The following is a 15,936-nucleotide window of genomic DNA, read 5'->3' as shown; positions in this document are numbered from 1 at the left end:
AGTAATGGGACCAGATCTTTGTTTTTTTAACATTTAGCTTTAAGCTGGCTTTTTCACTCTCCTTCTTCACTCTCATCAAAAGTTCTTTAGTTCCTCTTCACTTTCTGCCTTTAGAATGTTATCATCCACCTATCTGAGGTTGTTGATATTTCCCTCCACAATCTTGATTCCAGCTTGTAACTTATCCAGCCTGACATTTCTCATGATGTGCTCTGTGTATACGTTAAATAAACAGGGTGACAATAAACAGCCTTATTGTACTCCTTTCTCAATCCTGAACCAGTCAGTTGTTCCATACAAGGTTCTAACTGTTGCTTCTTGACTGGCATACAGGTTTCTCAGGAGGTAGGTTACATGGTCTGGTATCCCCATCTCTAAAAATTTTCCACATTTTGTGGATATACACAGTCAAAGGCTTTAGCATAGTCAGTGAAACAGAGACAGGTGTTTTTCTGGAATTCCCTTGCTTTCTCTATGATCCAGTGAATGTTGGCAATTTGATCTCTGGTTCCTCTGCCTTTTCTAAACCCAGCTTAGACATCTGGAAGTATCTATGTAAAATAAGGTAGCCAGAAGGAATTTGCTTTATGTTTCAGGGAGCTCAAACTGGTGCTCTGTGGCAACCTAGAGGGATGGGATGGGGTTGGAAGTGGGAGGCAGGGGACATATGTACACCTATGGCTGATTCATGTTGATGTATGGCAGAAACCAACACACACTGTAAAGCAATTATCCTTCAATTAAAAAGAAAAAATAAATAAAATTAGGGAGATGAAAAAAATATTCTATTGCACAATCTACTAGAGATCTGAAATTTAAAGATAACTTTTTCACTTAGACTGTTTTATTGTTTTTAGTAGAGACTTAGGGCCCTTGAGATGGTATCAGAAAAAGAGATGAAGGGTTTTCTTTTTAAAGCTATTTGTCTTTCCTGTGGATATTATATAATCTCTTAATTATTCCCAGTATTAAAGAAATAATCCCTCTGAACCCTTTAAAATTATTTAAACATTGATATGATTCACCAGTTTGAAAGAAACTGGTGTCACCCTTCCAAAATTGTTTTTAAAAGAAGAAGAAAGAAAAACCAAATATTGGCTCTTCTGGGGGAAAAGCAAACTGGTTGTGCTTTTATTTTTTAAAAAAATGCACCACAGAACAGTGCAACTTGTTTCTGTGCCTTTGGTAGCAAGTAACAGCACAAAAGGGCTTCCCAGGAGGCGCTGGTGGTAAAGAATCTGCCCCCAATGCAGGAGATGTAAGAGACATGTGTTCAATCCCTTGGTCAGGAAGATCCCCTGGAGAAGGAAATGGCAACCCACTCCACTATTCTTGCCGAGAGAATCCCATGGACAGAGGAGCCTGTCAGGCTATGGTCCATAGAGTCACAAAGAGTCTGACATAACTGAAGTGACTTAGCATGCACACACAACATGAAATAAAGTCCTAGGAAATGAGTAAATTTCAGGGAAGAAATTTGCCAAGTTTCAAGAGACACAAGTGAAGGGCTTGTCTTTGACTGAAACCCACTGTTGATACCTTCCCAGGGTGTAAATTTCATCTCCGGATCCTCTCCTCTGCACTAATCTCCTATTAGGTGGAGAACTCAGAGACCGGCAGCCAGCACCACTTACTTGAGCTTTCTTCATGAGAGGGGAAGACATGGGTTTTAACCCCTACCTCAGGGATTTTTAGGAAGAGGGGGAGGCTTCTTTGCTTGATTTTATATTTCAGCACCACTCACTGAATTACTCTAGCTGGCAAGGATGCTCTTTTGCTTCCAAAGCTTCTCAAAGGACTTTAGATCTCACATCTTCCTCTGTCTTCAAGGATGTAAGAAGACATCCTTTACTGATTGTACTAGTTTTCCATTGCTACATAACAAATTACCACAAACTTAGTGTCTTCAAACAATAGAAATCTTTCTTGCATGGGTCTGGAGTCCACGTATGAGTTGGCTGTGTCCTCTGCTTATAGTGAAATCAAGGTGTTGGCCAGGGTTGAAGTCTCATCCACAGCTTAGATTTCTCTTCCAAGCTCTCTATTTGTTGGAAGAATTCAGTTTCAGCTCCCGGAAACCACCTGCTATTCGCTTTCACGTAGCCCTTTCAACAACATGACAGGATTGCTTCTTCAAGGCCAACAGAAGAGCATCTCAGCTGCTTGAAATCATTCTGACTTCGAAAACCTGGACTCTTTTCAAGGGTTCACCTGCTTAATTCAGGCTCACCCAGAGAAATCTCCCTTTAAATTAACTCAAAGTCAACTGATTAGGGTCATTGACTTCATTTACAACATCCCCTTTGTTATACAAGGTAATAATCACAAGAGTGAAATTCCCTCATATTCATTAAGTCCTGCTCACTGGCAACCCCCTCCAGTATTCTTGCCTGGAGAATCCCCACGGACAGAGGAGCCTGGTGGGCTACAGTCCATGGGGTCACAAAGAGTTGGACATGACCGAGTGACTAAGCACAGCTCATTCTCAAGGGGTGGGGGGATAACACAGACATGTGCATGGTGGTGAGGGGATGGAATCTTGGGGACTGTAGAGGTAGAATCATAAGAATTACCTTAGAATCCTACCTACCACATCTCTTTTCCTCATGTCCGAGGTCAGCGTGGCTCAGTCTTCCACTGAATATTTTGGCAGAACAGGCTGCAGGTGACTCTACATTCCCCAGCCTTTATCGTGATGTGGCCCCCTGGCCAAAGCAAGGCCCAGCAGCCGGCCAGCAGAGAGTATGTAGGGATGTAGAGGGAGTCGTCAACTGGCCCAGAGCACTGGGGCATGAAGGCAGTGATGAGGGCACAAGTGGAGCAGTGAGCAGCGGCAGTGTTCACGGGTTGAATTCGTATTGGGTGAATTTGGTTTTGAGACAGTCCTAACCATACGACTGCTCTCCCCGCTAGCTGAGTTTTCCTGCTAGAAATATGACATAAGTCGTATAGGTTATGCCTTATTCTTAGGAATCTTCCCAAGTCACATTTTCCTATAAGAGTTGATATTACATTGGAAGAAGAGAACCAGCCATGTGGGGGCTAGTAAACACTCAATTTTGAAGTGCAATCCTAAAGTTTACCTTGTAGAGTTTATGCTCATGCATCTTTTAAAAAGTAAGTTGAAAATCTTGAATATTATGCCAAGGATATTCTCTCAAAGGAGGCACAGAGGTATTGTCATGTCACTAGGAATCTCACGGCTTACAGAGATTCTCTTGGAAGACTAAGAGTGATGACTCCAATCATGTCCGGTCTGCTTTTCTTCCTTCAAAACAAGAAAATTAACTAAGTAATATTTGGAAAATGCATAAAATGTAAAGGAAATAAACATTCCTCATAACCTCATTACCTACTGAAAACCATCATTAACACGAGTTGGACTGGGAAAAAATAGGGAGAGAGTTATACTCCTGCAAAGGACTGTTTACCCCCCTTCAAAAATGTGCATTAATCATTAGCTAAGTGACAGTGGGTAGATGGAAAGGTGACTTTATTCAGTGATATTTTTCTACCTGGCTGGCAGCTAAAGAGAGAAGAACTGGGAGAAAGTAACGGTTTTTGCAACACCCCCAAGGCAAGAGATATATTCATATTAATGCAAACCAAGCACCAGGGAGATGGCCAAGTGGGAACTTCAACTCAACATTTATCAAGCCCTCAATATATCTCCCAATCCAGAAAAACAATAAAGATGTTAATCTTTTAAATCAGTAACTAAAGACCACATCAATATTCATTTTAAACAAAGTTGCATGTAGAGCACATTTGAGGTTTCTAACAACATTCTCCTCCTTCCTGGCCTTATATTTCTGGATTTTTCTGCTGTAACTGGTGAGCTTGGAAGAGCTAGAAGTTCCACTCCTATCGCTCTATTGTCACCCCCATCCCCAACACTTTCCACTGGGACACCCCTTGCATCCCACACCCTTCCCTTTCCCTCATACTTGCTCCTTTGCAAGATTCACTCACTCCGGTGAGCCTAGGCTCCACCTCTTCACTCTCAGCCTAGAAACTTTCGGCTCCTAGGGGACTTCTTACTGACCCACCAGCACATGCGGTTGCAACTCCAGTTGAATTCCTCATGATACCTCCTTCATCTTGGCCCACTGCCTCCTGCCATCTAACCAGCTCCACTGGTCAGTCTCTTAGAAGGGGCCTCTCCCAGTCATTGGCCATCCCCTGTGCACACATAACCTGCTGTTTTCACCTCCTTGTCTTTGCTCAGACTGTTTCCACCACCAGGGAGGCAGATACTTCCTTTCAGAAACTTATTTTCAGAAATTCTGCCTAACAAAATCCATCTACATCTCTTGCTTGGCACCTCCACATGCTCATGTGTTTAGGGTGGGCTCTGTATGTTTTCACTTGTCTGTCTTGTTGATATTCTTGATCTATTGGTAATGACAATACTAAGAATGATTACTATTTAAGGGCTGCTAAGTGCCAGGGCATACACCTTTTAAAAAGCCAAAGGCATAGAGAGAAGGAAACCCACTCAGAATACTAAGGGACAGTGATTGAAAGAGTGTCAATAAATAGCCCTCTCAATCCCCTAAATTCCTCGCTTGCCCAGACTGTCATGCCCAAATTCTCTAACATACATGGCTTTGAGGAGTAAAGGTTCATACCCTCACCTCCTTCAAAGACCCCACCTCCATCTTTCCCTCTCTTCAGTGCAAAGACTTCTGGGAATAGCAACATTCTAAGCTGTTAACAGCTGAAGCCTTCCCAGAGGACTCAGTCCCACAGTGACAGTTGGCTGAAGACAGTTAAAGAGAGATGTCCTTCAGCAATGGCTGGGATTGAGAAAGGGAGGGAAGAGGGAGGCCAGTCCTAGGAAGAGGTAGACTCCACACTCAAGGCTACCAGCAGAGCACACTGTATCATTGTTAGAGCCTCCCTCCTTCCTTAGCCTTTTCTGCATGCCTCAGAAAGGGTTCACAGGGCTCAACCCTGCAGAGGATCCTGAGATGTATCAGACATGGGTCCTGCCCTCGAGGAGTTTACTGTCTAATGTAGAAAATGCCAAGTACCATAGCAAATACCATTCTAAAGGTCACTGGGGCTGCAGAAGAGAGAAAGATGCAGGTTGGGCATCAAGAAAGGCCTGTCAGTGGAGGTCGCATTTGAGCTGGACCTAGGAGGCTGAGAGGAAATTTTCCACAGGCAGAGATTGAAGGTGGTACTAGTTATGGTGATGGGTAGCTGCAGTCTAAAACTGTGATCTGAAGAGAGGATAGCTGGAGAAAGGTGCAAAAGAGGCCAAGGAGGCTCTGGGCGTATTCTCTAGAAAGAGGACACCAAAGATGACACTTGGCCTGCTTTACCTTTTTTCCCAATACTGCTTAGAGGAAAATAGGCTTCTGTTTATAGGGAGCAGTGATTAAAAGTTGAGAACTCAGGGTTGGAATGACAGGTGCTCTCTGAAGGCAGTTAAGGTGACCCTCAGCCCCATCATCCTATGAGTTTGTGATTTGGAAGGGCAGCTAATGATACACCTTTAGACCCAGGCAAGATGTTTCGATCAGTGAATGCCCTTAAGTGAACAATGAGGCTTCACAGCAGAATGGGACATGGGACCCCATAGAGTGAAGATGCTCAAGACTGTTCATTTGAATCTGCAAGAATGTCAGGTCCATGTTTAGTTCATGTCTGCCAGCAAAAATAGTATGGGCACATGTTGTGAAGTGTCTGTAGGCAGAAGTGAGAAGACTGGAGCTGACCCAAGGTGGGGAGGAGAAGGAAAGAGTTGCTTGATGCAAACACACACACACACACACACATTCAAGAAAGGGCAACAAGATAATACAAAGACAAAAGGGGAAATGTATGTAAGAAGTCTACACTTTAATCTAGTTCTCCTTTTCTCCTTCATTGCTATTTTAGAATTGTAGCTCTGTAATTTTTGTAGAAAATTTGTGAAAATTTTTGTTTGGCAAGGATATTGTTACCTAAGTTTTACTGTTTTAAAAATGTTTATATAACTTCCAAGAATAATTTTTGCTTAATTATCAGTGATATCACACTCTTTAGACTTTTGCTTTTTAAGCCCAACCATAACCAGTATTTCCCCAGGATTGTAGTCACTCCCAGTAGTCTGAATTTAATTAGCAGTAATCCTAGCCTTGGAAAGACAAAGCAACCTGAAGATACTTTATGGAAAAGAAACAGGCAGTTAAATCAGGTCTAGTCCATCAAAGGATGAAGAGCAGAACACTCCGGCCTGAGAGAGCAGCAGTAGCATGTCTTCACCGCCAGATAAGAAAAGGAACAAAGGCATTGTTGGTCAAGCCAGAGTAGGGTCAAACAGGTAGGCCTGTGAACCCTCAGGAGTGGGAAGGGGACATTCATTCTCTGCTTGACCTTTTATACACCTAGCTCAAAGGGGAGGACCCTTGGCCTCGGAGGTGTAGGCCTTGCATCCAGAATTAGGTGAATCCTGCCATTGGTCAGCTCAGGACCATAAAAGGCTAAACCTGATTTGGAAAGGAAGCTTTGTGCCCTCTCAGGTACCTGCTCAGTGTCTGCCCTTGTGCAGTGGGAACCAGAGAAGAGTGCAAATAACCTGAGGGTACCAGAAAGGGAAGGAAAAGAAGAGGAGCAACATGGCCAAGTCCAATGCAAGAAACTGCCTTCGGGGATTTCCCACACTGGTATTCTTTCAACCTCCAAACTCAGTCTTTCCAGCCTCTGCCTTACAGTTTGCCACCAAAGACTAACTTTCCCATGCCCGTTCTAAGCCCATGAAAATACATCTTCAGCCCTCAGCGTGGCAGGTCTCCTTGGATCTGACTTCTCTTCTGATGGCTGCTCCTACCCGCCCCTGGTCCGACTCCATTATCTTCCTTGGGGAGGTGGCTTCCTTTCTTAGCTTTATGTTCACTTCTCTTCAGCTCTTTCTCTTTCCTGCTGTTTCTCCCATCACACTCTGCCGGCCTTCAATCATATTGGTGTCTAACTCAGTTTGTCCCCTTACTATTGTTTTCTACTTCTGGGGGGGCGATGATTTTCTTAAAGGGAATGTCCTTCTTATTGAACATTGTTAAACAACAACAACAAAAGTTACACTAACAGGGATCTCTAATCACTTGATATACTGAAAGGGCATTGAGGATGGGTATAATTTGGGGGAAAGAAAGGCTGTTCCTTGTAGGAGGGAAAAGCAGCAGGGAGCCAGTTCCCCTTGTAGGGCCAGGGCTAGAGGAGGAGCTAGCGGCAGCCCTCTTCAAACTCTGCAGGCCTCCAGCAAAGGAGCTGGTGCTAGAGCTGCAGGCCTGCCCCGTATGGTGGTAGCGCTCTTCAGGATCTTATTCCAGAAACTCTCTGCCTTGACTATTGATTGGCAGGGGAGCAAAGGGTCAGTTTCACTCAATGCTGTCAAACCTTTCTATTGCACCCTGAAGATGACTTTGAAAAGCACCAAAGGGATTTCTAGAGACTCTTAGCTCTACACAACAAGTTAGTATGCTGTTGGTAGCTCTTCTTGTCAGCTGTGGCTTGGGGTAAAACAGAGCACTCAGTAACCTATGTAGAAAAATGCTGGAAGATTCCAAATGTTTGTTGCAATGATTTCCAAAGTAGCCTAGAGAAAGTAAGTTGAATTGAGATCGTAGAGTTGCCCTTTAAGTGGACTCCATAGGGGTTACTTCTCCCTCAAAAATCTCTTGGTGAATTTCTAAGAAGAAAGGGGTCTAAAGAGCATTGACTCAAACTGAGCTCAGAACTCCTGGTGGGCTGGCTGACGAGCTCAAGGAGCATATTTGTGGCAGCGTGATCTGTCCTGCCTCGTTGGCTGCCTCTCCATTCTCCCTGCTGCTCAGATTGGCTCCACATTCTCCTGCCTTCACACAGAAGAATTTGCACAGATGAGAGCCTGCCCATCTCCATGTCTGCCCAGTGAAATCCTACCTCTCCTCTAGGCCAGCTCAAATGTCACTGCCTCCGTAGGACCCCCCCCATGGGTATCCTGTTGGAAGTGCACATTCCCTCCTCTAGACTAAGTGGCCATTTGGTCAGGAGCTTATCTGAACTCTAAAAGCTGGAGAGTTAGTGACGATCTTGTCCCCCCCCCCAATAGGCCATAAACTAAACATGAAAAGTAGACTGCTGAGCCCCAAAGTCAGGACAAACCAGAAGGGCGACGCTTGTTTTCTGAACCATTACACACTATCTCTGTGTGTGGAAGTACCTCAAAAGGGTTCCTCACGGCCTTTTCTTCCTGAAGACACGGTCAGGTCTGCAGATGTAGGGTTTGAGCAGCTGTGGCAGGGCATCTCTGACCACATGGCCCATCTTTTCCAGGCTGTAGCTGACCTGATCAAAGGCCACTTTGGAAACAGCTCTGTCCTAAGAGCCACTAAGAACTGTGGAGGCAGGAGTAGGGGAGGAAAGACAAACATCAAAATTCTTGTATGATCCTGAGTAGCAACTGGCCAACTGGGGGATGAGAATGGGTGGCATGGCCTTTCACCTTTGGGGTCAGCAACATGCCTGGCTGCAGGGCAAGAAGGCCAGAACATCTGTCAGCTGGGCAACAGCTCCTATGAATGAATCGCCTTTGTCTTGTTGGTGGGGGGGGACGGATGTGTTTGTTTGCTCAACAGAAAGCCATGCAAACCAGGGATCAAAAGGAAGCCCTGGTGATGGCAAGAAGCCCAGGCGCCACCAGACAGAAGATGCCACCCACAATGGAAAAGGAGTGCATAGGGGCTCAGGATAAAGGGTCCTCTGTTTTGGCAGAAGGTACCTCGCTTCTGTATGGAGCCTTCTGAGGCAGAGTATTGAAGGAGCAAGAAAGTGCCTTTGTTGGTTCCTAGGAACCTGCATGGAGCTGGCAGATGGGGGCCTGGCCCCAGGCACTTGCCTTCCTTGCTTTCTGCTAGCTGTAGGAACAAGCTCACAGTTGCACTCAGCTCAGGCCTCGTTTTTCTAATTTGAGGAAAAGCAGTGATCCATGACCCCAAGGGCGATTCTTTGCCCCCAGATCAGCTCCTTTTTTCACACTTTGTTCCAGCCCTGCTGGCTTTTTCTCAGCAACATCTAAAGTGGGAGAACAGTATTAATGGTTGAGGCAAACTCTTAACTACTAATGCAAAGGTTCCTGAGAAAGCAAGGATTCAGGATTTTGGAAGCAAACATTACACAAGGTTGATTGGCATGGAAGGGAATGTCCTAGACCACTGTTCAGTAAAGGAATCCTTTAGAATTTCATCATAGAAATGGCAGAGCTGGAAGAGTCCTTAGAAACCATCTATTCCATTTTTCCCCTCCCTAGGCAACTGCTTCCCTTCTACAGATGAGAAAGTGAAGTGGATGGTAGTTAGAGATGAGGCATTTACTGTCAGGGCAGAGCTGGGGAAAGAAGCCAGGTCTTTCTGATTCCCATGTGAATGCTGTCTCCCCAGAGATAGAATTTTTTTCTGGATTTCTTTATGCTAATTTCCAAGATACACATGCTCACAACATATCCCCAGCTAAACACCTTATCATTGCAAGCATCATGAAGTGGCCACATCATTACTGAAGGGCGTAAAGGATAGTGAGATGTCAATATAACTTGTCAAACGTGCCAGTGTCAAAGTTAAAACATTAATTTACTACATTTTATTTTTTATGGCACAGGCTCAATAAAGCTTCAAGTTTTTCCACAATGTCTAAAAAAGATAATTAGACAACCCCAAAATACAGAGTTTAGGCATTAAATCTCAGCTTAGAGCCAGTGGACAGATGACCTTATTTTTTCAGGTGGGGGCCATAATGCAAGTGAGTAAGGAAGGGCTGTTTGGTTTTATACTACCGCAAATGGCAGCTGCACCCCAGCTGGTGGGTCCTCCCTGGCTCTCAGTGTGAGTTTCCTCTGTAACTGCTCTATGCTCTCTGGGGTGTGTTGGTTCTATGGCAAGGGGCAGGGAGCTGGCTTTGGAAAGTCCCCTCTCTGCCTCTTAACTCATTCTTCCAGACCCAGCTCAAATGTCTTCTCTGTGAAGCTTTCCTGGGTCCTCCCCCCATTCCTCAGAGTGGCCCCAATCCCCCCCTCCCCATTCTAACTTCTCCACAGTGGCCCTATTCACCATGTCCCTTACAGCCAAAGTACGAGGTGACTCTGCTAGGTCGTGCCAGCCCTAGAGGTGCTCTTGTTTGTAATTCCCAGTGTTTTAGCCTCACAGAGTACTGTGAGAATTTTTATGCCAATCAGTTCAACTGGAACGCTCATGAGGTCTGAAGTTTGTAAAAGACAAAGATTTCACTCTTGGGGCGGGTGTGGGGGTGTGTGAGGGCACGGTATTGAACCAGGGAGGTTGGGGAGGGGACAGGGAGCGGAGACGTTTGCAGGAAAGCCTTGTTGAAATCGTGGAGGCTGAGGTGGACTATGACCTCTGGGTCACTGGAAGAAAACTCCTCCCCAGGAGGGGATCACGGCTACAGCAGCAGCTCTGAGTCACACAGTCAGAAAGGCATTAAAGATTGGAGGCAAATAGCCATTACTACAAAGGATAAAATGGCATTCTCCTCCAAGTACCACCTGGTAGGCCTAGCATGCTGGGCCAAGGCTGCCGTTGTTTGGCTTGAAGCTTGCTTGCTGGGAAATAGGTGGCTTGCCATAATTTTGAGTTAGGAACAGGTGGAGATGGGAGAGGCCTGATTGGGGGTTTGGAAAGTGGGCCTGGCCCCTCTTTCCTCTTGACCCTGCTAATGGTTGATGATTCGGCCTCAGACAAACCTGCTTCCTTAAAGAGGGTCTCAGGCAGAATAATTCGGATTAGGTGACAAGATGAACTTTGGAATTCCTTCCAGGTCTCGAGGGCTGGGATCCTAGGGCTCCACAAGCCCCATTCCCACCACATACCTGTTCACTGGTGTCTCTGGAGGGAGGTGTATACATAAGAGTTGTCATGTGGTCCTTTTGGAAAAGAGTTGAAAAGACTTGACTTCCCACTCATCTTCAAGGTGAACCTTCCCTGCAGAAAACAGCTCACAGTTCAACTGGTGCACCGGCAGGAGGTGATAAATCCTGACCCAGGAGACCAACCCCAAAACGTCTTTCTTCCAGCATTCTGAAATACTTTATATAAAATAATTGTACTGTATTTTAGAGGTGTATAAACATGAGTTTGAGAACAGTGGTTCCTAAGAATTCACTTTACAAACAAAAATATGAAAAAAGGTGGTGGCGGCAAGGGCAGGCTGCACCAGGAACAGCATTTTTCCTTTTTCTAAGATATTAAGGGAAAAACCCAAACTCTGATCTGTGATCATTGTTTCATGTTTAGCAAAACACTTTAATGTAAAAAAAAAAAAGGGAAAAGGATGTAATCTCAGCATAAAGGACAGACCTTTTACACTGAATTTAGCTCTATGAAAAAAGGACCTCATTGTCCTTATTTCAGTGAGAAGTTCACCACGGAAGGACACTGGTCCATGATTGGCCCTGGGGCCCCCTGGTTTAGAGGAGAGAGTGTCCTTTGATGGTGGTCACTGGGTCCACCCCGCTGCTCGTTTGCCTGTTTTAGCCACTAGCCCACACTACAGAGAACCGACGGTGATGGCTCCCTCCTGCCACCCACTGTGCCATGTGGATGTGGGAGAGCGAGACTCATGAACACAAATCAAACCTATAGCCCTTCTTTTCTATTTCCTTCCGACTTCAGAGAAACAGTACAGTTCCTCTGCTCCTCAGATTCTTTCCCTTAAGGCCTCTTCTGCCATAATGGCTGCCCAGAGGGTTGCTGTTAAAATAAAACTCCAGTGTCCACTCCCCTTCCCGGCCCCAGTGACACAGCACCCCCACCCCCCCCACACACACACAGAGCCCCGCATGCCAGTTTTTATTCTCTGCTGCTTTGGAAATGTGTGGTCTTTGCCTTACTGCACCCTACTGCACCACCACTCCTCAGCCCCAGCCCCAAGCCCCTCTTTAACCCTCCTGTTATCTAGCATCTATCCTTACCCCTCTGGAATCACTTGAAAACTTGAAAAGTAACTTTTGGAAATCAAGGGGCCTTTTCTTGGTTGTCCTCAAACTCAACTTGTGATCCTTAAAATGTTCCTGTGCTCCTATAAACAAGGCTCTGCCTGCCTGGCCACGTCTCATTGTGTCCCTTCTCTCTTTTCTCACTCTTCTCTCCACTCCCCAAACCTCTCTGCTGCCAGAGCTTTGTGACTGACGTTGCAGCCTGCTTTCCCAGAGCCACAGCCAGAAGAGGACAAGAGAGCCCTGACTGGGCTGGCACTTCATTCACTCTTTCTGGGAAGTGCAAAGATGTGGAGACAGTGTCAGTTCTGTCTGGCAGCATCAGTCGTTCTGAGTTTGGTCTTGGTTTATCGGCTTTTATTCCGTCTCTCACCTAACCCTAGCTTTCTGTACCCAACACCAGTGCCCCCCTGAAAGCCTCCCAGGCGTACACTACCCTGCTGCCTGCTTCTGTGGGTGGGAAGGATAACACTACATGCTTTGCTGCCCTTTACGGGGCTCCCCAAATCCTGGTGTTTCAGTTACCTGGAGACAAGGCAGCTGGCAGGAATTCTGTGAGAGAGGGGCGGGAAATTAGGAGAATGAAAGTCAAGGAAGATCCCTGGTGGAAACTGAGAGAAAAGTGACCAGACTGAAGCTTGTCTAGACTTTTGAGTAACACGTTGGCTAATGTTTCGCCTGTCCTGAATCACCCTGGCATTACCAACAAAGAATAATGCATGATCCTTCTTGAAGTAAAAGGAATTTAGTAACACTTCACAGAAAATTCTATTGTAAATATTGTGCCCTACCTCAAAATATATTTTTTTTTTATAAGGAACGTTGTTAATTCACTGCAAGCCCACTCAGCCACTGAAGAATTTAGGGTATTCAGCTGGAGAGCTTTGTAATGAACAAGTAGCTCAATTATTCTACTTTCATTATACAATGTATCAGACATTCTTTGGCATCAAGGAATTAGAGCATATTTTCTCTGGCAAATGGCAACAATTTGAAGACATATCCTACATAAGTGGTTCTTGAGTAAATGTAGCTCCATTTTAAAATAGGGATTTCCACATGATTTAACCTCTTCTGGTCTGGTCTCAGCTGGTTCATTCAAGGACCAGGGAGAGCATTATTTAGTGAAGACTTGCCAATTTTGTGTTTAAAATAATTTGCACAGACAGTCAACAGTGTTTTGCACCAGGCATTGGACCACTAAAGTTTGTTCCCGTAACTCAGCGGATTTGGCCCCTTCCCCTTTTCCATCCAGCGCTCCTCTGGAAGCTGACCTTTCTACCTGAGACTACCATGGCCTGTGGAGCACTCAGCCCTAGCAATCCCGGCCTCTCCTCAACCCTGGACTGCCAGCCAGAGAGCCTGGTGACTGGAGACTAGGCCTGTGAGGGCGAGAGGACGGCAGTCAGGGGAAAAAAAAGAAAAAATCCTTCTCTTGAGGAGAAAGCTGCCCTCCACCCACACAGAGGGACCTCAGACCTTTTCCCAACGTACATGTATAAGCAAGCCCCCACTAGCCTACGCTCCTTTGGGCAGTTTAGAAAAAGGTGTCGCATCTGGATGGACCCAGGACTAGGCAAGAAAGCAGGAGCTGGATTTCATTCCCACTTGGCCCCTGCACCTTTGGCCCTAAGTAAAGAGGTCTTTTCCTTGGCCTTTAACATTGTTCCTCCTGAATCAGAGGCTGACGAAATAGGTAAGACCAATAAGCAGCTTAAATCCACACAAGTTGGATATGATTGGCCCCTTTTGGAAATGCTCGGAGCTTTCTACAGATTTGGGGATCCCCAAGGCTGCTTGTCAGCCTGAGCCATTACTGCTCCCACACAGAGTGGCGGGTTGGTTGAGGTGATCGCCAAGATTCTAGCATCATGTTAGAGATACGCTACTTTTACAGCCAGTGGTGGTGGCAGAATGACCCCCACCAGAGAGTTTGAGTTGAAAGGGAGGTGCTGTAAAACTGTTGCCTCTGAAGTATGGTCTGTCCAGGCCAATAAATAATCTGGTTGGGGATGATTTCTCTCTTGCACACTGCAGGGATTGTGAGATGAATGATTAAATCTGTGCAATCCTGCCTGAAGGAGGGAGGGTCCCCTCCCCCACCCTCCCCCACCTCTTCCAATTCTCTCCTCTTTGACTCTTCTTGAAAGAAGAGTCCACACTCGCTGCTCAGCAGCTCCTCTGCTCACCATCTGACAGAATCTGAGTGGTGGCAGAGCAGCAGTGTTCTTCTAATGGTTGAAGCCACTAGCCTCCTCTTGCTTTTTCAGCTTGTCAGTATAGTGTTCTAAGCTTATGGCTTCTTGCTCCTGTCTTTACATTGCCCTCCTTGGACTCTCCAGTTAAATGATCCACTCCTGGTTTTCCTTCTACCCCCGTGGCTTCTTTTCTGCTTCTTCATTAGTTCCTGAACCGAGGGTGTCCCTCAGGGTGGTGGCCTGCACCTTCTTTTCTGATCTCTGTATCTATGCTGGAGATCTGACGTGTCCAGGAGTGGCTGATGCCCAGGTTTGTCTCTCCAGGTCCTGATCTATCTACAGATCTCTAAGCCCACAGCTCTTGACTTCTGACTGGACTGCCAGCCCCTCAACCTGTTCAAAGTGGTCATCTTCCCCCTCTATTTTGCTCCTCTTTCTGGCTTCTGTAGATAAACACTCTGCACCGCCAGGGGCAAGGACTTCAGGGTCATGCTCCTAGGCTGGACTCTGGCTCTGCACTTTAATGGGTAGCCTTGGAGGTAAGGTCCCTGGTTCTCAGGTTCCTTGTAGGCTACCAATGCTCCTTCCATAGTAAGAACTTGCTAGATGTTGGTCACCTTGTCCGTTTCTTCTTAGCACGAACATCTTTCCTATAAGGGGGTTTGCCTCCCTGGGTGCTTCCTGGGAAACTGAGTGGGAACCTCAAGTAAACAGAGACCAAGGGGTTAGGAGAGCGGGCTCATAGGGGAAGGCACCATTCAAAAGACGTTTTTGCAGTTACCTAGTTGTTTAACATAATATGTTCTTTCCCTTCCCCTACACCTCCCCGGATTCATGTCAGTTCTTCTGAACCATCTCTCACATTGGTTGCCTCCTTTCCACCTTGAGGGGAAGTTATCTAAGTCCATGTGACCAGTCTCTATGCCTTGAGGCTCTGTCCAGTCCATCTTGCCCACATGCGGCCTCCCTGCTTGAACACCTGCAGTGACCCCACCCCCACTCCACGCCTTCACTTTAAGGTTTCGGATCTGCCACCAACCTAGTTTTCTGCCAGACCTTGACTGGCTCAATCACAGGGCATGCTGGGGTGAAAGTGGCACAGAATCTTGCGTTTGGTGGGAAGGAGAGCCAGTGTTCTACCCAAAGGCATCCAGTCTAGAGCTTTGGGGTCCTGGCGATGGTCAAGGTGAAGTGTGGGCTTTACCTGCACCAAGGTGCTGAACTCTTGCCCTCGTCCTGGCAAGTCTTGGGCAGGGAAGCAAACCTGTACCCCCACAGAGCCGGTTAGAAATCAAGGCACTACAGGAGGACCAGCTGGAAATCAAGACAGACTCAGGGAATGGAGAAAGAATTCCGGCCTCCATGTGGAGAGCAACATGACAAAGGAGAGGGAGGGAAGAAAGCAGGGCTGTGATCCTGGGCTTTAGGCAGTAAGATGAATTCTGGACTCTGAAGGCAGAACCTCAGCTGTTTATCTTTCTGTTCCCCGGCTCTAGGTGGGAATCTTGCAAATTCTGCTTGTTTATTTGGTTTTACACCTCTCACTAGCTTTCTTTCCTCCCATAGATGGCACTGGGTCCTATGAAATCTTTTACATCATCTGACGAGCAGGAATTCTCACAACCAAGACAGAAGACAGATGGGTGATGTTTTGCCATAAACCTCCATCTTAGGTACTGAGCACTATACTCAGCCAGTGCGAGAAAACTTTTTTCAACTTTCTTGGAGATTTTAGGAATAATAAAATACTCTTTATCATTTTCA

The 15,936-nt window shown here is 46.1% G+C and overlaps 2 long non-coding RNA genes across 3 annotated transcripts in view; one reads left to right on the top strand and one right to left on the bottom strand.

Moving 5' to 3' along the window:
• LOC147364439 (uncharacterized) overlaps positions 1 to 15,936 on the top strand; it is a 26,266-nt gene extending 10,330 nt beyond the window's left edge. For both annotated transcript variants that reach the window (XR_015134472.1, XR_015134471.1), the window contains one exon: positions 15,739 to 15,936. This is a non-coding gene — a long non-coding RNA (uncharacterized LOC147364439). The remainder of the gene's footprint in view (positions 1 to 15,738) is intronic.
• Positions 2,948 to 8,366, bottom strand: LOC147364440 (uncharacterized). Its single transcript, XR_015134476.1, has 2 exons — positions 8,192 to 8,366; positions 2,948 to 3,268 (listed from the first exon to the last, which is right to left on the bottom strand). It is a non-coding gene; the product is annotated as an uncharacterized LOC147364440 (long non-coding RNA).

The sequence above is a fragment of the Bos grunniens genome, chromosome 10 (assembly GCF_055505025.1).
Source record: "Bos grunniens cultivar Pamir isolate PY7600 chromosome 10, Bosgru_T2T1.0, whole genome shotgun sequence".
Taxonomy (NCBI): domain Eukaryota; kingdom Metazoa; phylum Chordata; class Mammalia; order Artiodactyla; family Bovidae; genus Bos; species Bos grunniens.
This window is presented reverse-complemented; position numbering and strand designations above follow the sequence as displayed.